Source organism: Pseudophryne corroboree, chromosome 2 (genome assembly GCF_028390025.1).
Source record: "Pseudophryne corroboree isolate aPseCor3 chromosome 2, aPseCor3.hap2, whole genome shotgun sequence".
NCBI lineage: Eukaryota > Metazoa > Chordata > Amphibia > Anura > Myobatrachidae > Pseudophryne > Pseudophryne corroboree.
The window spans coordinates 911,222,035-911,248,558 of NC_086445.1; the positions used below are offsets into that span (position 1 = coordinate 911,222,035).

Below are 26,524 nucleotides of genomic sequence, written 5' to 3' on the forward strand. Positions count from 1 at the left end.
AAATGAGTGTATCCTGATGCAATCAACTCTTCCAGCAACATAGTACTGTAGATCATCGGCGATAGAGAATCTGTGTTGTACTTTATGAGAAGGGATCACTGCTACTGTATCATTTACACACCTACTGTATCTATCATATCCCTAACATCAATAGACCACAATGTACCTGTTACATGTTCATTTGCGTCTGTGTACACTACTGGTTTTATTTGTTGATTTGTCTGCGGGACTTGGACGCTCACATATTCATAATGTCAATGGACTATACTGTGGCTTTATCACGTTCGTTTGCATCTGTATATACTGTACAACTGTATTTATGTCTGTACACTGTAACATACTGTACTGTATGACATGCTGTACTGTAGCATATTGTAGAATAATGAGATGCACCAGTAAAGTAGTTCTTACTATGTATTTAGGTATTGTATTTTTTAATGGAGATCACATGCATGCGCAGTGGTGATTTTAAAAGCGACATCTGGTGGATGATCACAGGTATTACACTTAAAGGTAACGCCAAACGCTCTGTGCGCCTCCCTACGACTAGGCGCGCCTCCTTGCGCCCAGGCACGCTGCATATGCCCGATCGCGACTAATGCCTCAGCCAGCCAAGATAACGGAGGACCCATCTGTATATCTACAGTAAAGATGCATGTGATATCTCCACGATACAGAATAGACAATACAATTACATATATAGTTTGCTTAACTGCTTGTCTTCAAGATATTTTCATAACTGCTATTTTAGAAAATAAAAACCTAATCTGAGACCATAAGAAGCAAAATAAATACATAAATAAAAAAAAAATGTTTTTAAATAATGGACCTCCAAGTAATTGAAGTCCACAAGATGATCACAGTATTGTTGGGTTCATGCTATATTTTAGGGAATAAAGAATGCTGAAATTAAGGCTGCTAAAGGATATTTCAACCAGAAATGAGCATTCTGCTCACCTATGTATAATTGGGTCCAAGGAGCAAACAGAATGCAACATTAATTGCTGGACTCTCCATATTTTCAATACTCCTGTTTTTTGTTTTTTTTTTAAATCTGTTTATTGGTAAAGAGAAAAATACAAGTGTAACACACACATTGTACACGACAACTGTATAGCGACAATAGCATCTATGACAATATCAATTCTTAGGATGTATAGGAATGTATAACATTATTTCTGCACAGAAGCAATCACATACATTAGTAAAGGAAGTGGTGATAACAGTAGGTTACGGATATTACTAAACATATTGCAAGGATCGGTCGTCTCTCGGTGCCATTAACAGTGAGTATATGCTAGTCTAAGAGGGTGTTCCTGAAAACAGTAAAGTTGGGGTTAGAAGGGTGGTGATCCCCTCGTAAGTGTCTCTATATTGTACCATGTAGTATATTTAACTACTTTTCGCATGCTATCACGAATTGGTTGTGGCAGGGTTATCACATAGGGTAGCCATATTGTAAAGAACTTGGAAGAGTTGGATTCCGCTCTAAGAGAGCATTCAATCCAGTCCATTTGGTATAGATGCGTCAGTCTAGGAAATAAAAGGGTTATGGTTATAGGGGTTCCGTGTATCCATTGGGATAGTATGGTCTTTTTTGAAGCTGCCGCTATCCTAGCTAATAACAGTTTATTGCCTGTAGATAATGAGCAACAATCAGAATCATATTGGTTCCAGAAAGCCCAGAGTAAAGTTGGTGTGAGAGGGATATTTAGAGTCGTTGTAATGTAGTTACAGACGTCTTTCCAAAATAGTTGTATTATAGGACATGACCAAAGGCAGTGGATGATGTCAGCATCAGGTGTGGAGCACTTGAAGCAATTGGAGTTATCAGAGATGCCCCAATACTCCTGTTTTTATTCTGTCTGTGAAGTTGTTATTATTATTATTATCATCATCATCATCATCATCATCATCATCATCATTATTTATATGGTACAATAGTGTGTCTGTAGCATTGTACAAGAAAAGCAATAGGATAAATAACAAAACAAAAGGCATCATATAGACATTACAGAGGCAAAAAAAACCCAAATAATAATACAACAAAGTGAGATGCAATTCTTATGAGGAGCAGCCCATGACTCCATGCCTGGAAAGGACAGATGGAAGCAAAGTCACTGACTGTAACTGTAAGTGGGGGTGTACAGGAGATAGGAACAGTGTGGGGTGATTAGCAAGATGGTGGATGGACCATTTATGTGTGGGTATCCTCCAGGTGCTCTGGTTTCCTCCAAAACTCCAAAAACATACTGTAATGTTATCTGGCTTCTGACAAAAAAAAAAAAAAAAACAACTAACGATAGTGTGTACAGTATGCATTTCCATGTGAGGGAATTTTGGTATTAATATATCAAGCGGTTAAAAGGGTAGAGAAATGGACCAATTGAGAAGTTGCCCAGAAATAGCAGCTGATTAGTTGCTATGGGCAATTTCTCCATTGGTACACTTCTCCACTCTTTTCCCTGCTTAATGCATAGCCCCCATAGACTGAGAATCAGCTACGGGAATATTCCTAACTGATGTGGTCCAAATGCAACTACTAGTGTAGCATGATGTGTACTTTTAGAAGGGTAACATGACTGGTATGTTTTTTATAAATATAGTGTCAACTGTAATATAGAAATAATATTATAAGTAGGTTAAGTTATAACCTTTTAGTGTTGGAGTTTATAGACTTCCCGCAACCCTTTCATATGTTGGACAGGGACTGAGATTTATATTCCCTCTAATGTAAACTCGTGATGGCTCGTGAGCAGGGGGAGAGCGAGGACCACAAGAGGAGACCCGTATAAAGACGTCAGAAAAAAGACGTTGGAGCCGGACGGTTAGAGCAGGCACAGGGAGAGAGAGCAGCGTTGCACGGAGCAAGGATGGGACAAGACGGCTGATTGCGGGGCTGGACAGCAGGCTTTACGGGACTGCAGAGAGCTGGGACTGTCTCTGGGGAGCAGAGGGAGCATCCGATCTTCGAGGAGGACGGAAGTGTTGCTGGCAGTAGAGCTGGGGGAGCGGAACAGACATCCCAGTGACAGCGTAATAGTGAGAGGTGGATACACTGCGCTAAGGTACCTCCTCGAGTGCGTCACTGAATATACATCTGAACCCCTCCTGTGTCTGATGACCCCTGGCTATGGACAAGTGATACAGTGAGTTAAAGTTATACACATTATGGACTAACCACTGTAATAAAGTACAAATACTGATCGTGATAGTATCCTCAGAGGCACAGAGTTTTACAGAAGTGTTCAGCAGAAAGGTACACATTATTCCCCGCAGAAGGTAGCCGAGAGATACAAAATCCTTGCCGCTGGGTACAGCAGGCATACCCCCTCAAATACCATAAATAACACGCGGAGAGAATACCTAAACTAATCCTATTATAGTTTTAGAGAGACTGAAGCTATAAAATTACTGAGGAATAGTAACAAACATATATATTCCAGTTATCATCACTGACGCAGATTCCTGCATTGGGAGACACCGTTACCATACTTCTCATTCGCCACCCTTTTCTCATAAAATGGCCGCCCTAAAATGTCTCCATAAAACTACCGTGTTACTTAAAATACCATGTGGTGAACTTAATATATAGCTATTATTTCAGACTCTCCCCCGAAGGACCCGTTACCCAGCTCCCGAAGAAATATTAACCCGATAGTGAGATGATAATAATAGTACCCAACCAGAAAGCCAGCTGTTATAATCTATTCCCTAAGACAGCAAGGACAATGGGAATTACTTATTGAGTATATTACAATATTTGAAGGAGTAAGATTTAACCCCCCGTGGATAGAAGTAGACTAAAGGTCCGGACGGATACTTCTAATTAGAATTCATTCATATTAAACTCTCTACTGGCTATCGTACTACTCCGCCTAGAAGGAAGATAGGCAAGATACAGGATATATACACTTTCTGCAAATTTAATTGACTTCAGCATTCAGGAGGCCCTCAACCCTTTGCATTTACGACTGGGGGTTTAGTACATATATATGCATATATATATCTAGACTAATCAGACTACATCAGTCCCATCAAGTAAAGCATTACTAAGTGTGTGAACTATAACAATTGTTAAAGGTTATGTTGTATATCTACTGGATCTATATCTTAAAGTGCTACTTATAAGGGAATATATGTATAGTTACAGGGGGAATTGATTAATGTTTAACCTAAGTCTAATAAATTGTTAGAGATTAACTATATATTCAAAGCCTTGTGCTACGGATCTCTTGTATAGTAAATATAACTTTAGACTTGTTTAAAATTGTTGGCATCAGTTATTTCCACACCCTACTGGAATACTTACCACGGTCAAGAAAGAACGAAGAGTTACGGTGTCCAAGGTAATCTGTAGGTAAAGTAAAAGAGTTATTATATTAGAATAGTAATAGATAATTAAAAGTCGAGCAAACACAACTTTCCTCATTTGGGTATTCTCAAGTCTACCCGTTAACACCCTGTTCAATTCCTTTGTACAGGGACCCGACTTGGGTGGAGGCACTCATTTTAAAGATTACACCTATATCCCATGGTAGTCAGAATTAGGGCTACATTTGGAGGCACTGCTGAGATCCTGAGGGCTTAAATAATAACATACTTACGCTGGTGTAATGACCATGGTGTAGATATACCATGCAGTTTAGGTATTGTGGGAAACTTTGTAGGATTTACTGATGCAGAGGTGCTTACAGAAGTACAGAACTATGGGGTGTAAAAGTGCCAATTCTAGTGGATAAATGGAAGAGAGAGACCGGAGAGATTAGGGCCGTATTGATAACTACCAAAGAATATTTAGACTCGTCTCTGATTCCAGCTAATGTAATAGTAGGAGGAGAAGTGAGTAGGAGATGGCAAATAATGTGGCCTAGAGATATTATCGATAGCGGTAGGGGAGGTTCCGAGCCTACCAGGTTGGGGGAGAGAGTAGTATTACCAGAAGAAAATTCCCAAAACAGAGGGGATGATACACAACCTTCTATGCATAAAGACCTGCCTAAAGACACCACTAGTGATAATATAGAGCCTCAAGTTGAAACTGTTATGGATAAAGTAGTGAGCCATTTCGAACGTTGGCACTATGAAGGAGGTTACAGAAGACTCCGAATATTTTCAGGAATACTTCCTATACCCACCGGGGAAGAAGGATATGATGCTTGGCGGGAGGCTGCTATCCAACATTCAGAAGAGTGGCGTTGTCCTGAACACATCAAAAAACAGAGGATTGTAGAAAGCTTAAGAGGCCCGGCTATGGGAATCATACATGCCACTCGCCGTAGTAATCCAAATACCACTTTGAAAGATTACTTTAACGCCCTGGATTACTCCTTTGGAACATTGGAGGACCTAGGGGACATATTAGTACGCCTAAACCAGACTTACCAAGAACCTACGGAAACTCTCACTAACTTTTGTCTATCAGATAGACAAGATTCTATACAAGCTCCTAGATAAAGGAGGAATCCAGTCATTGGAAATTGATGAGCGACGCCTCAAACAATTATTGAGAGGAGCACTAACTACCAATCCGGTGGCTCAACGACTTAGGTGTAGTTGACCCAGGGCGAGACCACCTACATTGAGTGAACTGATTAAAGATGTGAAATTGGAAGAAGTCCAAATAGAAAATAGGGAAAGAAGTTTAAAAAGGGTAAAAGTCGTATTACCCTCACTGGCTGAACCCCCCTCCAATGTTCTTTCCCCAAACGAAAAACTATATAAACTATTAGAAGAACAAAATAAGAAACTCGATCAAATAATAACACTACAGAGAAATGTCTCGTTACAAGACAGTCGTGGGAGGGGGAGAGGACCTGCTCGACGAATGGAGAATAGAGATCAAGTCATCTGTTTTCGGTGTGGTCAGATGGGACATCGATCCTTTTGAGTGCCCACAAGTGGGAAATTATGGAATGAGTACTGACACTCTTGATAGAAGAAATACTACTCCGTCGGAAAACCAGGGAGGGACGTCGATGAACCTCACATCGACTCCCGGACAATAGTGGTATGTGCAATGGGGGGCGCTGGGTGGCCTATTATCCTCCCTGATGGGATGATGGGACAGGCCCCTGTGATATCCGCAGCTATCAATGGTCAGTTATGTAGAGTGTTATTGGATAGTGGATCCCAGGTCTCAATAATCTTTGAGAGTTGGTATCAGCAACATTTGTCGGATGTACCCATATTACCTGTGGATGGACTGGTGATATGGGGGTTGAGTGACCAAAAGTATCCATACCTAGGTTACATTGCTACCCATATTGAATTCCACCCACATTTAAATAATCCCGCAATTCCCCTGCCCTTTATTGCTTTAATCTGTCCTGACCCCCCTGGAAACCGAGAGGCTGTACCGATTATAGTAGGGACCAATTCGAACTTATTCCGTACTCTTGCTGATTGGTGCTTATCCCAAGATGGAATCAATTTGACGAAAGGAATGAATGGAGCTATGGTTAATAAAATCCAAAATCCTACTAATAATGAAGTAGCTATATGCTCTACTACTACTTATGAGTTTGATTCAACAAGACAAGAGGATGAGAGTTTTGTTAACAAATTACAGAAATGCTTCCAAGAGAGTGATCTAACCCCGACGGCACAAGAACAGCTATTAGGAGAACTAGTCAATCGAAGAGCGTTTTTTTCAGTTGAAGAATGGGATCTAGGAACAGCAATTGGAGTGGAACATAAGATTAGATTAAATGACACTACCCCTTTTCGAGAACGGTCCAGCCGATTTTGATGATGTTCGGAAACATTTAAAGGATCTATTGGAGAACCATGTGATAGCCAATTCCGAAAGTTCCTATGCATCACCGATCGTAGTAGCTCGGAAAAAGAACGGTAATATACGGCTATGCATTGATTACCGGACCCTAAACAACAGAACGATTGCTGACCAGTATACTGTACCTTGAGTAGAAGAAGCTCTAGATTGCCTACAAGGCAGCCGCTGGTTCTCAGTATTAGATATGTGGTGTGGGTACTACCAGATCCCCATGAATCCGGAAGATAGAGCTAAAACCGCATTCATTTTCCCAATTGGGTTTTTCGAATTTCTTAAGATGCCCCAAGGAGTGAAAGGGGCTCCCGCTACTTTCCAGCGCACTATGGAACAGACGGTAGGGGATATGTGCTACCGAGAGGTACTAGTATACCTAGATGACATTATTGTTTTCGGGAAGACCCTTGAAGAACACAACACTCGACTGCTCAAGGTTTTAGATCGACTACAACATAAGGGGCTAAAGTTATCTATTGATAAATGTAAGTTTTGTCAAACCACAGTAAAGTATCTTGGGCATATTGTCAGCCGGATAAAACTAAAGCTGTATCTCAGTGGCCATGCCCAAAGAACCTTAAAGAACTGCGTTCATTTTTAGGATTTTGTGGATACTATCGTCGGTTTGTACCACAGTATTCAAGAGTAGCAAGACCACTCACCGACCTAACCCGAGGTTATGCACTGAATAGTAATCGCTGGAAAGGGAAATGTCACAGTACCGCTAAGGGTTACTTTAAACCATCGGAAGAGTTTGGAGAGAGATGGAACTGTCAGTGTGAGGACACTTTTCTTCAGTTGAAAATGTGTTTGACCCAAGCCCCTATTCTCGCATATGCAGACCCATCACTACCATATGAACTGCACATTGGGGGTCATTCCGAGTTGTTCGCTCGCAAGCTGCTTTTAGCAGCTTTGCACACGCTAAGCCGCCGCCTACTGGGAGTGAATCTTAGCTTATCAAAATTGCGAACGAAAGATTAGCAGAATTGCGAATAGACACTTCTTAGCAGTTTCTGAGTAGCTCCAGACTTACTCGGCATCTGCGATCAGTTCAGTGCTTGTCGTTCCTGGTTTGACGTCACAAACACACCCAGCGTTCGCCCAGACACTCCTCCGTTTCTCCAGCCACTCCCGCGTTTTTACCAGAAACGGTAGCGTTTTTTCACACACACCCATAAAACGGCCTGTTTCCGCCCAGAAACACCCACTTCCTGTCAATCACATTACGATCACCAGAACGAAGAAAAAAACTTGTAATTCCGTGAGTAAAATACCTAACAGCATAGCAAATTTACTTGGCGCAGTCGCACTGCGGACATTGCGCATGCGCATTAGCGACTAATCGCTCCGTTGTGAGAAAAAAATAACGAGCGAACAACTCGGAATGACCCCCATTGATGCTTCTTTCGATGGATTAGGTGGGGTATTGTATCAGAGTCAACAAGAGAAGCTACGACCCATCGCCTATGTTAGCCGAGGTCTTTCTGATAGTGAAAGAAAGTATGCAGTGCACAAGCTGGAATTCCTTGCTCTAAAGTGGGTGGTAGTCGATAAGTTCCATGACTATCTCTATGGAGTGGAATTCACTGTCCATACGGATAATAATCCTCTGACATACATAAATACCACTGCTAAACTCGATGCCACCGGACATCGATGGTTGGCTGCCTTGGCCAATTATAATTTCACGTTAAAATACCGTCCAGGGACAAGTAACGTTGATGCAGATGCTTTGTCAAGAAGTCCAAAGACGGCGGTGACTAGCTCCAATGATGATTGGGTGGAGGTTCCTGCACCAGCATTACAACGACTATGCTATCAGATGACTCGTATCCAAGAAAAACCGCAAGATGTTATTAGTTCGCTGGGGGCATCTGCAGCGGCCGTGCTGGTGATGTACTGCTGGTTAACACAGGCTGAAATGGGGGGGCTCGAGGTGATGTCTAAAGACCAGATTCGGGAAGCTCAATTGCAGGACATTAATTTGGCCACTGCTATTGACTGTCTGAATAATCAAAGTCCAAGAGAAAATGGAAGTGTAATATCTGATATAACTCGAGCGCTATTACGACAATGAAAACGGCTAATCTTCAAACAAGGGATATTACATCGGAAGACAGTGACTCGAAAGGGGAAGGTCCGATATCAGTTAGTGTTACCATCAGTGTACATCCCTATGGTGCTGCGTTCCCTACACGACCATCACGGTCACTTGGGATATGATAAAACACAGCAATTAATCACCGCAAGAGTCTATTGGCCATTCATGAATAGAGATATAGATCAATATTGTAAAAATTGTCGGAACTGCATATTGAGAAAAACTATTCCTGCCCCGTTGGCTAGATTGATAAATATGGATAGTTCAGGTCCATTAGAGCTCATCTGTATTGACTTTTTATCATTGGAAGGACCGTCTGGGAAGGAGGGAAATGTTTTGGTAGTGACTGACCATTTTACCCGGTACGCACAAGCGTATGTTACAGTGGATCAAAAGGAGATAACAGTGGCTAAAACTTTGTGGGAAAAGTTTTTTGTGAATTATGGATTGCCAGCTAGAATACACACAGACCAATGGAGAGATTTTGAAAGCAACTGAATTAAAGAACTATGTCGGTGTTGTGGGATCCGGAAATCAAGGACTTCACCCTATCATCCCCAAGGAGACCCTCAGCCTGAGAGACTTAACCGCACTTTGCTGGATATGTTAGGAACTCTCAATGTGAAAGATAAAAATCAGTGGAGAAAATACGTCTGTCAACTAGTCCATGCATACAATTGCACCGTTAATGATGCTACTGGATACTCTCCTTACCTTTTGATGTTTGGGCGAGAGGCACGATTACCGATTGACGTATGCCTCGGGACCAGTAATACTTGTTCTCGGCCCACCAACCACACACAGTATGTTACTAGACTCAAGAAAGAACTAAAAGAAGCTTTTGAGCTAGCTCATCAAGCCTCAGTAAAAAGAGGTGTACAGAACAAGCGAATATATGATAACAAAGTGGTAGAACAAGTACTGCTACCGGGAGATAGGTTGCTAGTCCGCCGCCTGGGAAATCCTCGAAGACAAAAGCTAGCAAATCGGCGGAGGGAGAACCCTTACACGATTATCCGACAACTTCCTGGAATTCCAGTCTATCAATTGAGTCCAGAAGGGACAAAGGGACCAGTAGTTACCTATCACCGACATCATTTATTACCCGTAGGTCAAGATATTATATTTGAAGAAAGTTCGAGTGAGTGCTCTAAATTAGATCGTAAGAGCGAACCCAAACTCACCCGAATATCGGACCCTGGTACTCCACAAAATCTTGATCTGGTTGAGTCAGTACCCTTCGATTTAGATAAAGAGCAGACCGGGTATTTCTATAGTGAACTTATACCAGAAGAGAGAGGAGGATACCCTGGCTCTGGGATGGCGGAGTCAATAGAGGATTCACTAATCAGAGAAGATCCATTGGTTCAGGGTGAGATGGCCGATGAGTGGGATATGTTGGAGGATAATAATGAAGGGAAGTGGGATGAAGGGGAGCATTCTTCTAGACCAGAATCCGACGCGCTGGGTGAATCCATCACACCAAGACCCCAAAGAATTAGACCTAATCGACCTCATAGACCACCGTTAATACTAACATATGATCAGTTAGGAATTCCTAGTGAGGAACCACGGTATGTACACCCGAATGTTATATACTCATGGCTTTATTATGGGCATGTCAGTAATATGCCAACCATTAATGCAACAGGATATCAATTTGGGAAGAGAACTAATGGTGACAGGCAGGAGGTATGTAAGCTTAACATAGATAACTACCTGTCCCCAGGGGGAGAAGTGTAGCATGATGTGTACTTTTAGAAGGGTAACATGACTGGTATGTTTTTTATAAATATAGTGTCAACTGTAATATAGAAATAATATTATAAGTAGGTTAAGTTATAACCTTTTAGTGTTGGAGTTTATAGACTTCCCGCAACCCTTTCATATGTTGGACTGGGACTGAGATTTATATTCCCTCTAATGTAAACTCGTGATGGCTCGTGAGCAGGGGGAGAACGAGGACCACAAGAGGAGACCCGGATAAAGTGGGAGACATAGTAGTGATGGGAGATTTTAACTATCCAGAGATAAACTGGAAAAACGATTCATGTGATACTGCTAGGGGAAATATGTTTTTAAACACACTTAATGATAACTACTTAGTCCAACTAATTGAGGAACCAACTAGGTACAATGCAGTCTTAGACCTGGTATTAACAAACAATGGGGATTTGGTATCAGGTATTATAGTAGGGGAACCCATAAGAAACAGCGACCACAATATGGTCACATTCAATATCAGTTTCCATAAACAGCCCTATACTGGCTCAACTAGGACTCTAAACTTTAGCAAAGCAAATTTTGAAAAGATGAGGGTATTTTTCAGGGATATTGAATGGGAAGGTTTGTTTTTAGGAAAAAATACTACGGAGAAATGGGAGGTACTAAAATTCCTGCTAGCTAAAAATACACTCAAATTTATCCCTACGAGCAGCAAAAAAAGGAATAAAAATCATAAACCTATGTGGCTTAACAAAAAGATTAAGGAATTTATGGGCAAGAAAAGGCGAGCATTTAAAAAATACAAATCAGACGGGGAAGCAGAGTCATTTCAGCACTATAAGGAATGTAACAAAATTTGCAAAAAGGAAATAAGAGCGGCTAAAGTAGAAACTGAAAAACTAGTAGCAAAGGAAAGCAAAGCGAATCCCAAAAAATTATTTAAATACATTAATAGCAACAGATTAAAGAAGGAGAGTATAGGCCCTTTAAAAGACAAGTTGGGAGTCTTAAGCAAAAATGATAATGACATAGCGGACACACTAAATGAGTTTTTTTCAACAGTATTCACTAGAGAGGACCCATTTCAGGGACTGACACACAATCTCAATAATGAGAATATCCCACTGATAGGTACTTATTTAAGCGAGGAAGTAGTCTGTGACAGATTAAAACATTTAAAGATTAATAAATCACCAGGGCCCGATGGTATTCACCGAAGGGTTCTAATGGAGCTTCACTCTGAACTGGCAAAACCGCTATCTTTGATCTTTAAGGATTCAGTTATATCAGGTATGGTTCCCAAAGACTAGCGTATAGCGGAAGTAGTGCCTATATTCAAAAAGGGAAGTAAAGCTGAACCAGGTAATTATAGACCAGTTAGTCTTACATCTATAGTGGGGAAAGTATTGGAAGGTATTCTAAGAGATAGTATTCAGAAGTTCCTTGAAGTCAATAAGGTCATTAAAAGGAATCAACATGGGTTTATGAAGGACAGATCCTGTCAAACCAACTTACTTGGCTTTTATGAAACAGTAAGCGCAAACCTAGATCAGGGTAAAGACGTGGATGTAATCTTTTTAGACTTTGCCAAAGCGTTCGATACTGTACCACACATGAGACTTATCTACAAGCTACAAGAATCAGGGCTAGGAAGCACAATATGCACTTGGGTCAAAAACTGGTTAGATAATAGGGAGCAGCGCGTTGTGGTTAATGGATCTTTTTCAACTTGGACTGAAGTGCTAAGTGGTGTGCCGCAAGGCTCAGTATTAGGACCGCTATTGTTCAATATTTTCATTAACGACCTAACAGAAGGTGTAGAGAGCATGGTGTCAATTTTTGCAGATGATATCAAATTGTGTAAGACTATAAATACAGAGGAGGATGCCGAGTCTCTTCAGAACGACTTAGTTAAATTAGAAGCATGGGCAGCCAAATGGAGAATGCGCTTCAACACAGACAAGTGTAAGGTAATGCACTGTGGTAACAAGAACACAAATTACACCTACCTACTAAATGGTGTAAAATTAGGGGATTCTGTACTGGAAAAGGACTTGGGTGTCCTCATAGATAGCAAGCTAAGCAGTAGTACCCAAAGTAGGACTGCAGCAAAGAAGGCTAATAAGATATTAGCATGCATAAAACGGGGTATTGATGCTAGGGACGAGAGTATTATACTCCCGTTATATAAATCACTAGTGAGGCCACACCTTGAATACTGTGTACAATTCTGGGCACCGTACTACAAAAAGGATATCCTGGAGCTTGAAAAGGTACAGAGGAGGGCGACCAAACTAATTAAGGGCATGGAGACGATGGAATACAAGGAAAGGCTTGAAAGACTAGGCATGTTTACATTGGAAAAGCGGAGACTAAGAGGGGATATGATCAACATCTACAAATATATAAGGGGACAATACACAGAGCTTGCGTGGGACCTGTTTTTGGTTAGATCAACACAGAGGACTCGTGGACACTCGCTCAGGTTAGAGGAGAGGAGATTACGCACAATACGGCGTAAAGGCTTTTTCACGGTAAGGAAAATACGTGTTTGGAATTCCCTGCCCGAGGGAGTTGTAATGGCGGAATCTGTCAACACCTTTAAGAATGGGTTAGATAAATTCCTAATGGATAAGGATATCCAGGGGTATGGTGCATAGTCATGCATTATAGTTACTATAAATAGGCAAAGCATTGACTGGCGCCCAAGATGGCTGCCTCACCTTTTGTATGCTCCTGATCATCTCCATAAAACAGCTTAAATTCACCACAACTGACCTATGAATCATCATAAATATCCATGGACTTACCTTTAACTTGTACTACTCTACGCGGACATTTCATCAAAACCAACGGATTGCATTCCTGCGCTGAGATACACACTGGATTGAATCCTGGACTGAATCCTCTGCATATCTCCACTGAGAAATCCTTCAGTTTAGCAGCTGCTGTACTCTGCATTGGACATTACCCAGGTAAGGTACTGTGGATTACAACCTATCTTTGGCTACATCCAGCCCCTCACTTAGACATCATCCACCTCTGTTCTCTGAGCAACAAATAACTGACTTATTGCATTAATCTACTAATATCAGTATATTCAGGCTCTGAATTGCTGAAGGCTCACTGTTTAAAATCAGGATCCAATTCCAGGACACGTTATCACTACTACCCCCACAAAAAAAAAATCTACTTCAAAGGCCTTTCACACTGAGACTTTTCACACCTACACAGTAGGAATTGGCTTCTAACACCTTCCAAAAGACTACCTATCCTAGGATAATTGACTAAATCAGCAGTTATTTTATTTATTACTTGCTTCAAATATACACAATAGGTTATAGCAATAACTTTGTTCATATGCCATTATAATTTTGGATCACATACCGAATTGGGGGAAAACAAAACACAAAAAGGAAAAAAAAACAAAAAAACGCTGCTTTCTCTCCCTCTCTCATCATCATATGCAGCTCAAATTTATAGTAATCTGTCATTGATGACCAAATGTATACGTATTGCTCCAGCTTCATTCTTTCACTCCGCCCACCACGTTCTGCAGTTCCTATCACACCATCACAGGCTTCTATTCTCCAATCCCTTGGCATTTTAAAAAGAAAACACTGACTCATTCGTGGGAAGCGAGCAGGCCGGAAATGTATTTCCCCCGGTAACCATCTAAGTCCTTTGCCCACCTGCTCACCCTCATACTCAAAGGACAATCAAATAGAAGTGATACCCAAAAGACGGCCCTGTGTTTGGAAGGACAGAACTGTCAACTCTCACTTTGTGACCCCCATACCCAGAGCTCCTGCACTTAACATAAAGAAAACTGAAGGCCCTCTGGTATGCCCAATCAGGTCAGTCCTTTGTAATGCCAGATCTATAAGAAACAAGACTGCAACAATTGCTGACCTTATTTAATCTGCAGATCTAGCCTGTATTACAGAGACCTGGCTAGATGAAAATGCAGCACCTATATTGGAGGCTGCAGTACCAACAAACTACTCTGTCATCCACAACCCAAGACTGGACCGCAGGGGTGGCGGGGTGGCTATCTGCTTCAAAAAAGAACTTAAACTTAGGGTCCACCCTATTGAAACTACTCGCTCATTCGAGTGCATTGCTGCCCGGAGTTCGACAGGATTAGGTTTCAGAGTACTTCTCATTTACCGGCCACCTGGAGATGGAAAGATATTTCTACAAGAAATTGCAGACACTGTTGCTGGCCTGGTTCTGGAACATCAAAGATGGCTCATCCTCGGGGATTTCAATGCATGGGTGGATGATGAGCTCTCACGCCTTGGCCAAGACCTCCTGTGCACAATGAATGGTCTGGGCTTCACACAGGTCGTTCCCTCTGCCACACATAAAAGTGGTCACACTCTCGACCTTGTCTTTCAGATTGGATTAGAAGTCACTGACCTAAAAATAAACCGAGTCATCTGGTCAGACCACTACTCCCTCTGGTTCTCAGTTGCAACCCCTCAAATAAGATCTCTGCCCATGGAGTTGACCAGGTATCGTCCAAGGAGGGGTATGACTCCCCAGGCTCTTGCAGCAAATCTGGATCTCTCTGCTATACTGGGTGCCTGTGAAGATCCCTGTTCCCTAGTCCGTTATTATAATAGGAATGTTATGGCTGCAATTGATGTTATCGCCCCTGTGCGTTTAAGACCTCGTAAACCACAACGTCAAGCTCCATGGTTCGACAACAGTGTTAGTGAGCTCAAGAAAAGGGGGCGTAGACTGGAAAGACGATGGAGGTAGACTAACCTAGTGGATGACAAAATAAAACTAATAAAGCATAACGAAGAATATCAATCGACAATCACTCGTAAGAAGGCACAGTTCCTGTCAAATGAGATCACAGCAGCAAACAATAGGCCAGCTCAGCTTTTCCGCACAGTGGAGATGCTTTGCAAGCCAGCATGCCTGCAGACTGATGAGACCCTCTCCCAGGCAAGATGCAACGAGTTTGCAAACTTATTTGCAGATAAAATATCCACCATCCGGGCTGGAATCTCCACAGTGCCATCAAAGGAGTGCCAAACTACAAAGCCTGCCAATATAAGCTACCTGCCTTCATGGACCAGCTTTGACCCAGTGGATGTAAAGGACACTGCTGAAATTGCTCGAATTTTGCGTCCCACCACCTGTGATCTGGACCCAGCCTCAACCAAGCTTCTAATAGGTTGTATGGATATAATTGGTCCTGTCTTTACAAAAATTGTTCAATGCTCTTTGCAGACAGGCATTTTTCCTGGACCCCTAAAGGAAGCAATTGTTAGACCGCTTCTTAAAAAACCTAATTTAGATCCCGACTGCATGACCAACTACAGACCGGTATCAAACCTTCCTTTCCTAGGAAAGGTTATTGAGAAAGTCGTTGCAAATCAACTGGAAACCCGCCTGACAACCCATGATATTTATGATCCATTTCAATCAGGATTCAGGAGAAGACATAGCACTGAAACAGCCCTGGTGTGTGTGTTAAATGATCTTCTGATGGCAAAAGACAGAGGTGACTGTTCAATATTAATCCTTCTGGATCTCTCGGCAGCATTTGATACCGTGGACCATGGGCTTCTGATTGAGCGACTGATACATTTCTGTGGTCTGGATGGCACAGTCCTAAGCTGGTTCAAATCATTTCTCACAGGCAGGTCACAGAGAGTATCATCTGGATTATACTCATCACCACCAGTGCCATTGCCATGTGGTGTCCCACAAGGTTCTATACTATCCCCCATGCTTTTTGCAGTATACATGCTCCCATTGGGCGAAATAATCAGGCGCCATGGCCTGGTCTACCACTGCTATGCAGATGATACACAACTGTACTTGTCCTTTGCTCCGGGCACTGATAACCCAATAGCAACCCTAAATGGCTGTCTAGCTGAACTACAGGAGTGGATGAGCGCCAGTTGGCTGCGACAGAACCCGGATAAAACAGAGATCCTTTTGATACGACCGCAACATCAAAGGACAAGACTGCAGCATAGCCAACCAACTGGACTTACACTGGGGGATTCAGAATTACAGACCAGTGATCGTGTGCGGAATCTTGGCGTTGTCCTGGATGGTGGCTTGACACTTAAACATCAGATATCAGCCACAATCAAATCCTCATTCTTTCACCTGAGGAACATAGCCAGAATCAAGCACTTAATTCCCTCAGATGACATGCCAAAAGTCATACATGCATTTGTATCATCTCGTTTAGACTACTGTAATGCCCTCTACCTTGGTCTACCAGCAAAAGAATTGCAACGCTTACAGCTGGTGCAAAACACAGCTGCCAGGCTATTAACCAACCAGCCCCGTTCTAGCCACATAACACCCATCCTCTACTCCCTTCACTGGCTGCCTGTAAGATGGCGAATCATCTTCAAGATTGGCTTACTGAGTTTCAAAGCATTACATGACCAAGGCCCAAGGTACCTGAAACAGCTTCTGACCCCATACTGCCCCACTCGATTACTGCGATCTGTAGATGAAGGACTTTTAGCAGTACCTAGAATCTACCGTAATTCATCTGGGGGTCGAGCTTTTAGTCATGCGGCTCCGACTCTATGGAACTCACTTCCCCGCACAGTGCGAGAGGCCCCAACTATAGAATCCTTCAAAAGTAGACTCAAGACTTTTCTGTTTACTAAAGCATTTCCATAGTGTCCCTTTTAGTATCTTCATGCTTCTGTATTTTATGAAAATGTACTTCATTATTTTCTGTACTATATTATGCTATGTATCTGTTAAGCGCCTTGAGTCCTATTGGAGAAAGAGCGCTATATAAATAAAATGTATTATTATTATTATTATTATTATAAAATGCAACGGCTGACAGCAGCATCAGTCAGACATTTTAGTCAAATCATCATGCATAGGAGACCACAAATAGGTTGAACTCGATGGACAATTGTCTTTTTTCAACCTCAGATACTATGTTACTATGTTACTAAAGACGTCAGAAAAAAGACGTTGGAGCCGGACGGTTAGAGCGGGCACAGGGAGAGAGAGCAGCGCTGCACGGAGCAAGGATGGGACAAGACGGCTGATTGCGGGGCTGGACAGCAGGCTTAACGGGACTGCAGAGAGCTGGGACTGTCTCTGGGGAGCGGAGGGAGCATCCGATCTTCGAGGAGGACGGGAGTGTTGCTGGCAGTAGAGCTGGGGGAGCGGAACAGACATCCCAGTGACAGCGTAATAGTGAGAGGTGGATACACTGCGCTAAGGTACCTCCTCGAGTGCGTCACTGAATATACAGCTGAACCCCTCCTGTGTCTGATGACTCCTGGCTATGGACAAGTGATACAGTGAGTTAAAGTTATACACATTATGGACTAACCACTGTAATAAAGTACAAATACTGATCGTGATAGTATCCTCAGAGGCACAGAGTTTTACAGAAGTGTTCAGCAGAAAGGTACACATTATTCCCCGCAGAAGGTAGCCGAGAGATACAAAATCCTTGCCGCTGGGTACAGCAGGCGTACCCCCTCAAATACCATAAATAACACGCGGAGAGAATACCTAAACTAATCCTATTATAGTTTTAGAGAGACTGAAGCTATAAAATTACTGAGGAATAGTAACAAACATATATATTCCAGTTATCATCACTGACGCAGATTCCTGCATTGGGAGACACCGTTACCATACTTCTCATTCGCCACCCTTTTCTCATAAAATGGCCGCCCTAAAATGTCTCCATAAAACTACCGTGTTACTTAAAATACCATGTGGTGAACTTAATATATAGCTATTATTTCAGACTCTCCCCCGAAGGACCCGTTACCCGGCTCCCGAAGAAATATTAACCCGATAGTGAGATAATAATAGTACCCAACCAGAAAGCCAGCTGTTATAATCTATTCCCTAACACAGCAAGGACAATGGGAATTACTTATTGAGTATATTACAATATTTGAAGGAGTAAGATTTAACCCCCCGTGGATAGAAGTAGACTAAAGGTCCGGACGGATACTTCTAATTAGAATTCATTCATATTAAACTCTCTACTGGCTATCGTACTACTCCGCCTAGAAGAAAGATAGGCAAGATACAGGATATATACACTTTCTGCAAATTTAATTGACTTCAGCATTCAGGAGGCCCTCAACCCTTTGCATTTACGACTGGGGGTTTAGTACATATATATGCATATATATATCTAGACTAATCAGACTACATCAGTCCCATCAAGTAAAGCATTACTAAGTGTGTGAACTATAACAATTGTTAAAGGTTATGTTGTATATCTAAATTGTTAGAGATTAACTATATATTCAAAGCCTTGTGCTACGGATCTCTTGTATAGTAAATATAACTTTAGACTTGTTTAAAATTGTTGGCATCAGTTATTTCCACACCCTACTGGAATACTTACCACGGTCAAGAAAGAACGAGGAGTTACGGTGTCCAAGGTAATCTGTAGGTAAAGTAAAAGAGTTATTATATTAGAATAGTAATAGATAATTAAAAGTCGAGCAAACACAACTTTCTGCATTTGGGTATTCTCAAGTCTACCCGTTTACACCCTGTTCAATTCCTTTGTACAGGGACCCGACTTGGGTGGAGGCACTCATATTAAAGATTACACCTATATCCCATGGTAGTCAGAATTAGGGCTACACTAGTAATAAGAATAAAGGGCTGCAGCTTCATTTACGGGCCAGACTAGCAACTGCCCATTGTCATAATCAGTGCAGATGGTGTGGCCATTGCTCCTCAAGCAATGGTACTGTATCTACAAAGGACCCGATGTTCTCAGTGGGGTGTGACCATGCCAACACAACCTGCAATCCTGGTCACTGCCTTTAACAGTTGTGGGGCCTGACATTTGATATGGCAGTCCTGTTTCCTGGTTGTTAATGCCGGGGAAAGGACCAGTGCATAGAGGGATGTGGTGAGTCCTCTCATACAGCAGAGCTCCCTGGTGGAGCAACACCATAGTTTGCTAATGTAATTGTGAACACGTGTAGAACTGAACCAGATGCATATGCATTAGAAAAGTCCATATTTGTAGATGGTCTGGGACAGGTGCACATGCATGAATGGTGATGACTTCTGGGTAATGCAGTGGCAAATGCAGGATTTGTAGAGGGGGGGGGGGGAGGGGGGTCCAAATGCAATCCACAATCTCCCACTCTGCAGAACATTGCAGTAGCTCTGCTCTGTCCCTTACACTGCATGACGTGGCGGCAGCTCTAGTATTATATACCATTGCTATTGTTGTCATAATTTGAGCCACTTGCCAAAAGGAGGGGGGTTTCCGAGGAACAGGAAACCCCCCCCCCCCCTGTGTTTGCCTATGTAATGGGCTGTAACTATTACCCCTTTCATTACAGGTACGGCCGAGGGCACGACCAGGGTTATTCCCTTGTCTGTCCAGTCTCAGCTGCAGTGTGAAAAGGCTTCCGATTGGCTGGCTCTGGAGCGTCCTGTGTTAGCAGCAACGACCCGGGTCCTGGTGGCAGTGTAAAAGGGGTGAATATAGCTGAAGCCATGGCTCCGACCCATGTTCAGTATTCCAGGTCATACATGGGTCAGAGCCAGGGAATCAGTGTGAAAGAAGTATAGGGAGAGGGGGTGCGGAGATGATCTCATCTCCCAGCGCCACCTCCTCCCCCGCCCCTGATGCCACCACGGTCGTTTCCCCCCCCCTGATGGCAACCGGAAAGCCAGTTCTCAGGGTCCAATGCCGGGTCACACTTGGTAAGGACCCGTTTCCAATTCCCGGGTGTGACGCGGCATTTGCGATCTGAAATCGGTATAAGTTAAACATTTATGTATACTGTATATGGCTGAGTGCATATGCGCTCCTAATACTAATAGGTGATTTATTAATTTCTTGGACATTTTACTGTATATTGTCTTTGAACTGAAGTAATAAAATATCTGTACACTTGCAGAAGCTGAGATGCACATTTGCCCATGTAATAACATCATGGTCATTTTGCAGGGTATGCTATTTATACTAGCTGCGTGTAATTGTATATAAAAGTAGTATGTTGTAGATCATCTCAGCAGCTCACACATCTGTGCATTGGCTTTGTGCTACCCTGCATTGAGCTCCCTGGAATGCCACATAATAAGATGAGAAACAGGAATCACTCCCTCCCATCCCTGGAGCTTTCAGTCCAGCTGTGCTCTCTTCCAGAGCCGCCCTTGGCTCCACCTCATGTACTCATTGATCTGTAGCCCAGATAAAGAGGCAGCTTAGGGTCTTCCCCAGTTCCAGATCCTCAGAGCAGCCACCGGGGGGTGGGAGGCAGCCACAGGCGTCCTGTCTCAGGAGACAGCACACGTTGGTAACAGGAGTCTTCCTTGCTAAGGTATGAGAGCCCAATGCAAAAAGAAAAAGTTATTATTTTCACCTGCATGCGCTGAGCAAAAGTTTAGACACAGTTGGCAAAGGGCATAGAGCCCACAGATGGTCCAATCTGTAAATGGGGCCAGTGCAGCAAGTGGTTGGGCATGTTAGCACCTCAGATTTACTTTAAAAGTACTGACTGATACATTTGTAGCATCTATTGAGGTGTTTCTGTATCTAGCCTGACAATTATGTGTTGTGACTGTCACTATTATGGATACTTATTGTTTGCCTTGTTTTATTTAATTACAATATAAAGTATGAGATAGTGCGGTGGAGGAGGTATAATATAGGCAGCTGCAGTTAGTTCACTGCTTGATTTATTTATTTATTTAAACTTTTTTTTTTTATTGTGTTTGTTATTATTAAGTTACTATTGTTATTATTATTATCAATGCTCCGTGAAAATGTCATATTAAGTCTTTCCTCCAGCATGCCCTGGTAACCCCCTCCACAGGAAATGATGGTACTTGTAGTTCCATAAGTGTTTGATATCCACATTTCCCACTTCTGCTATAGTTGTTATAGCAATCTATTGTCTGCCACGTATCTGTCTCCTTACCACCGCCTCCCATGGTTTTGGAAGACATATTGCACTTTAGTATGTACAGCTTCAAACATTTGGTCTACACATTTTAGATGTATAAGGAATGAAGTGGGGATTGCTGGTATACCTGTGCCAGTCCCAGTGGGGTGGTATATCCCAGGCAGTGCCCTGTCATGTACCTGTGAATAAATACTGCCGGCTACACCTGAGACAAAGGGGGAAATAACGGTTTCCAGGTCATATATAAACGTGGCTCTACCTATAGCAGCTGGGAAGCTGAGAGCTCAGTGCCAAGTGGCAGCAGCGTCATCCCATTCAGCCCTTATAATAATATATCTGCCTCTTGCATCTCAGAGGACAAACCTCTGTGGTTGTCATGTGAAAGCTTTTCTCATTAAAAAATAGACACTATCTGCTAGGCTTACAAAATATAAGGAATTTGTGGGTGATTTTTGTTGTCACCAGCCTATCACACTGGGGTAGAAGCAATGTCAGATTGGCATCAAGAATGCAGGACACTTGCTGGACTGTTCTTATAGGTCTGTCTAGTGTTGCGGCTCAGGGATGGGGAAGTCCTGTGTGTTGTATCTGATGCATATTTATTTCCCATCAGCTTTCAGATATTAAACAGTTGTCCTTAGTCAGATACTAGAGTAAGGTGTTAGATGTTTGGAAGACAGATGTAATTGGTATGTACTGGGAACAGAACATCCTTTGTATCACACTCTTACACAGCTGAGACTGCAGTTTTCTTATGCACCATTACCTGTTACATATATTATTGGTGTCACTTTTTTTTTCCTTTTTACACTTTATTTTTTCCTCACAATTTTTTTTTATTGCAATAATAAACAGATCAGTGTTTCATTCTGGCAGCATGAACATTTTCTCCATTTAAGCTCCAGTGCGCTCAGTCACTTGACTGTATGGAGATCACTGTGCTAATAGAAGGGATCACTGATCCATATTTTATGTCTGCACATTGTCTTTCTTTCCAGAAGGTGGCTGAATAAAAATGGGACATAGTTTAGCCTATTTTGCATTAACAGGAAAAGAAGACGACCAAAGGGAATATTTAACCCCATTCCTCCCAGCTGGCTGAGCTGTGGCAGTTTATGAATTTCTGATTAATCCCACCTCTCTGTAGAGGCTATTTATCACCACTTCCTACTGTACAAGTCTGGTATGGAGTTTTATTGCCACACCACAGCTAAAATAAATGTGTTTCCAGCTTACTCCCACAGTTATTGTGAGCTTATGGCTAAAGAGTATTCTGTGTGCTCTTTAAATAGTGGGGCTGGGCTACAGTTGTCTTTGGATAACTTTCATCTGCCAGTCTCTGGGGGTTATTCCGAGTTGTTCGCTCGCAAGCTGCTTTTAGCAGCTTTGCACACGCTAAGCCGCCGCCTACTGGGAGTGAATCTTAGCTTATCAAAATTGCGAACGAAAGATTCGCAATATTGCGATAAGACATCTCTGTGCAGTTTCTGAGTAACTCGAGACTTACTCGGCATCTGCGATCAGTTCAGTGCTTGTCGTTCCTGGTTTGACATCACAAACACACCCAGCGTTCGCCCAGACACTCCTCAGTTTCTCCAGCCACTCCCGCGTTTTTCCCAGAAACGGTAGCGTTTTTTCGCACACACCCATAAAACGGCCAGTTTCCGCCCAGAAACACCCACTTCCTGTCAATCACATTACGATCACCAGAACGAGGAAAAATCCGTGAGTAAAATTCCTAACTGCATAGCAAATTTACTTGGCGCAGTCGCAGTGCGGACATTGCGCATGCGCACTAAGCAGAAAATCGCTGCGATGCGAAGAAATTTACCGAGTGAACAACTCGGAATGACCCCCTCTGAACGCAGCAATAAATCAAGAAAAATCACTCATTAGGTTTCATGTGTCAGCCGTTACTCCTGTGCATGTATTCCTGATTGCTCTTCAGTGATGGCCAGGGGTATGGCACTAGCAGGAAGCAGGGGTACAAAATGAAATGGGGCCTGCGGGCATTTGGGGTACAGCTGCCCTAACTATCTACTACAGTATGTCTATTTAAGGCAAGAATTAGGGTGGACTACAAAAACACTGGATGGGGTCAGGATAATGGAGGCTTACAAGACAAAAGATGCAGACAATGAGCAGTTGTACCAGAAAGGCAGCTGGAAGCATGAGTGAAACATTTGTGGACAGGGCTAATGCTTGGATACTAGCAGGGACATGAAACGTAATTGTTAGGCCCCATAGGAAAATATGGTGAGGGGCCCTGCTATGCTAGGTCGTCTGGTGAGGCCTGATCTGCTGTTCTGAGAATGAGCAATAAAGGCCTATCACTAGGTAAGGTGCACACACCCTAGTCCTACTGACACAAACAGCATGGGGTGTTATTCAGACTAGAGATGAGCGGGTTCGGTTCCTCGGAATCCGAACCCCCCCGAACTTCAGCCTTTTTACACGGGTCCGAGGCAGACTCGGATCTTCCCGCCTTGCTCGGCTAACCCGAGCGCGCCCGAACGTCATCATCCCGCTGTCGGATTCTCGCGAGGCTCGTATTCTATCGCGAGACTCGGATTCTATATAAGGAGCCGCGCGTCGCCGCCATTTTCACACGTGCATTGAGATTGATAGGGAGAGGACGTGGCTGGCGTCCTCTCCGTTAGAATAGATAGAGACACTTGAGTTGATTACTTAGTAATTTTGGGGAGCATTAGGAGTACTCAGAGTGCAGAGTTTTGCTGATAGTTAGTTACTAGTGACTGACCACCACCAGTTTTATTTATTATTTAATATAATCCGTTCTCTGCCTGAAAAAAAACGATACACAGTCACATACCATATCTGTGCTCAGCCTCAGTGTGCTGCATGATAATATCATCTATGTATATCTGACTGTGCTGAGTGCTCACTGCTCACACAGCTGAATTGTGGGGGAGACTGGGGTGCAGTTATAGCAGGAGTACAGTGCACACTTTTGCTGCCAGTGTGACTGACCAGTGACCACCAGTATATAGTCTGCCTGAAAAAGTTAAACACTCCTGTGGTGTTTTTTTTTTTTATTCTATAAACGCATTCTGCTGACAGTGTCCAGCAGGTCCGTCATTCATTATATTATATAAATATTTACCTGCAGTAGTGTTATATTTTTTTTGTTCATCTCTATCATCTTTATCATCTCTATATTAGCATATGCAGTACGGTAGTCCACGGCTGTGGCTACCTCTGTGTCGTCAGTGCTCGTCCATAATTGTATACCTACCTGTGGTGGGGTTTTTTTTTCTATCTTCTTCATACTAGTAGTTTAGGAGTCTGCTGACAGTGTCCAGCAGGTCCGTCATTATATTATATATACCTGCAGTAGTGATATATATATATTTTTTATATCATTATCATCTCTATACTAGCAGACGCAGTACGGTAGTCCACGGCTGTATCTACCTCTGTGTCGTCAGTGCTCGTCCATAATTGTATACCTACCTGTGGTGGGGTTTTTTTTTCTATCTTCTTCATACTAGTAGTTTAGGAGTCTGCTGACAGTGTCCAGCAGGTCCGTCATTATATTATATATACCTGCAGTAGTGATATATATATATTTTTTATATCATTATCATCTCTATACTAGCAGACGCAGTACGGTAGTCCACGGCTGTAGCTACCTCTGTGTCGTCAGTGCTCATCCATAATTGTATACCTACCTGTGGTGGGTTTTTTTTTTCTATCTTCTTCATACTAGTAGTTTAGGAGTCTGCTGACAGTGTCCAGCAGGTCCGTCATTATATTATATATACCTGCAGTAGTGATATATATATATTTTTTTTATATCATTATCATCTCTATACTAGCAGACGCAGTACGGTAGTCCACGGCTGTAGCTACCTCTGTGTCGTCAGTGCTCATCCATAATTGTATACCTACCTGTGGTGGGGTGTTTTTTTCTATCTTCTTCATACTAGTAGTTTAGGAGTCTGCTGACAGTGTCCAGCAGGTCCGTCATTATATTATATATACCTGCAGTAGTGATATATATATATATTTTTTATATCATTATCATCTCTATACTAGCAGACGCAGTACGGTAGTCCACGGCTGTGGCTACCTCTGTGTCGTCAGTGCTCGTCCATAATTGTATACCTACCTGTGGTGGGGTTTTTTTTTCTATCTTCTTCATACTAGTAGTTTAGGAGTCTGCTGACAGTGTCCAGCAGGTCCGTCATTATATTATATATACCTGCAGTAGTGATATATATATATTTTTTATATCATTATCATCTCTATACTAGCAGAAGCAGTACGGTAGTCCACGGCTGTGGCTACCTCTGTGTCGTCAGTGCTCGTCCATAATTGTATACCTACCTGTGGTGGGGTTTTTTTTTCTATCTTCTTCATACTAGTAGTTTAGGAGTCTGCTGACAGTGTCCAGCAGGTCCGTCATTATATTATATATACCTGCAGTAGTGATATATATATATTTTTTATATCATTATCATCTCTATACTAGCAGACGCAGTACGGTAGTCCACGACTGTAGCTACCTCTGTGTCGTCAGTGCTCGTCCATAATTGTATACCTACCTGTGGTGGGGTGTTTTTTTCTATCTTCTTCATACTAGTAGTTTAGGAGTCTGCTGACAGTGTCCAGCAGGTCCGTCATTATATTATATATACCTGCAGTAGTGATATATATATATATTTTATATCATTATCATCTCTATACTAGCAGACGCAGTACGGTAGTCCACGGCTGTGGCTACCTCTGTGTCGTCAGTGCTCGTCCATAATTGTATACCTACCTGTGGTGGGGTTTTTTTTCTATCTTCTTCATACTAGTAGTTTAGGAGTCTGCTGACAGTGTCCAGCAGGTCCGTCATTATATTATATATACCTGCAGTAGTGATAGATATATATTTTTTATATCATTATCATCTCTATACTAGCAGACGCAGTACGGTAGTCCACGGCTGTATCTACCTCTGTGTCGTCAGTGCTCGTC

At 42.5% G+C, this 26,524-nt stretch overlaps 1 protein-coding gene across 1 annotated transcript in view; it reads left to right on the plus strand.

The window, feature by feature from the left end:
• The first annotated feature begins 20,840 nt into the window (after window positions 1–20,840).
• SERPINF1 (serpin family F member 1) overlaps window positions 20,841–26,524 on the plus strand; it is a 132,296-nt gene continuing 126,612 nt past the window's right edge. The window contains exon 1 of the mRNA XM_063956116.1: window positions 20,841–20,953. The gene's annotated coding sequence lies outside the window, so the exon portion shown is untranslated. The remainder of the gene's footprint in view (window positions 20,954–26,524) is intronic.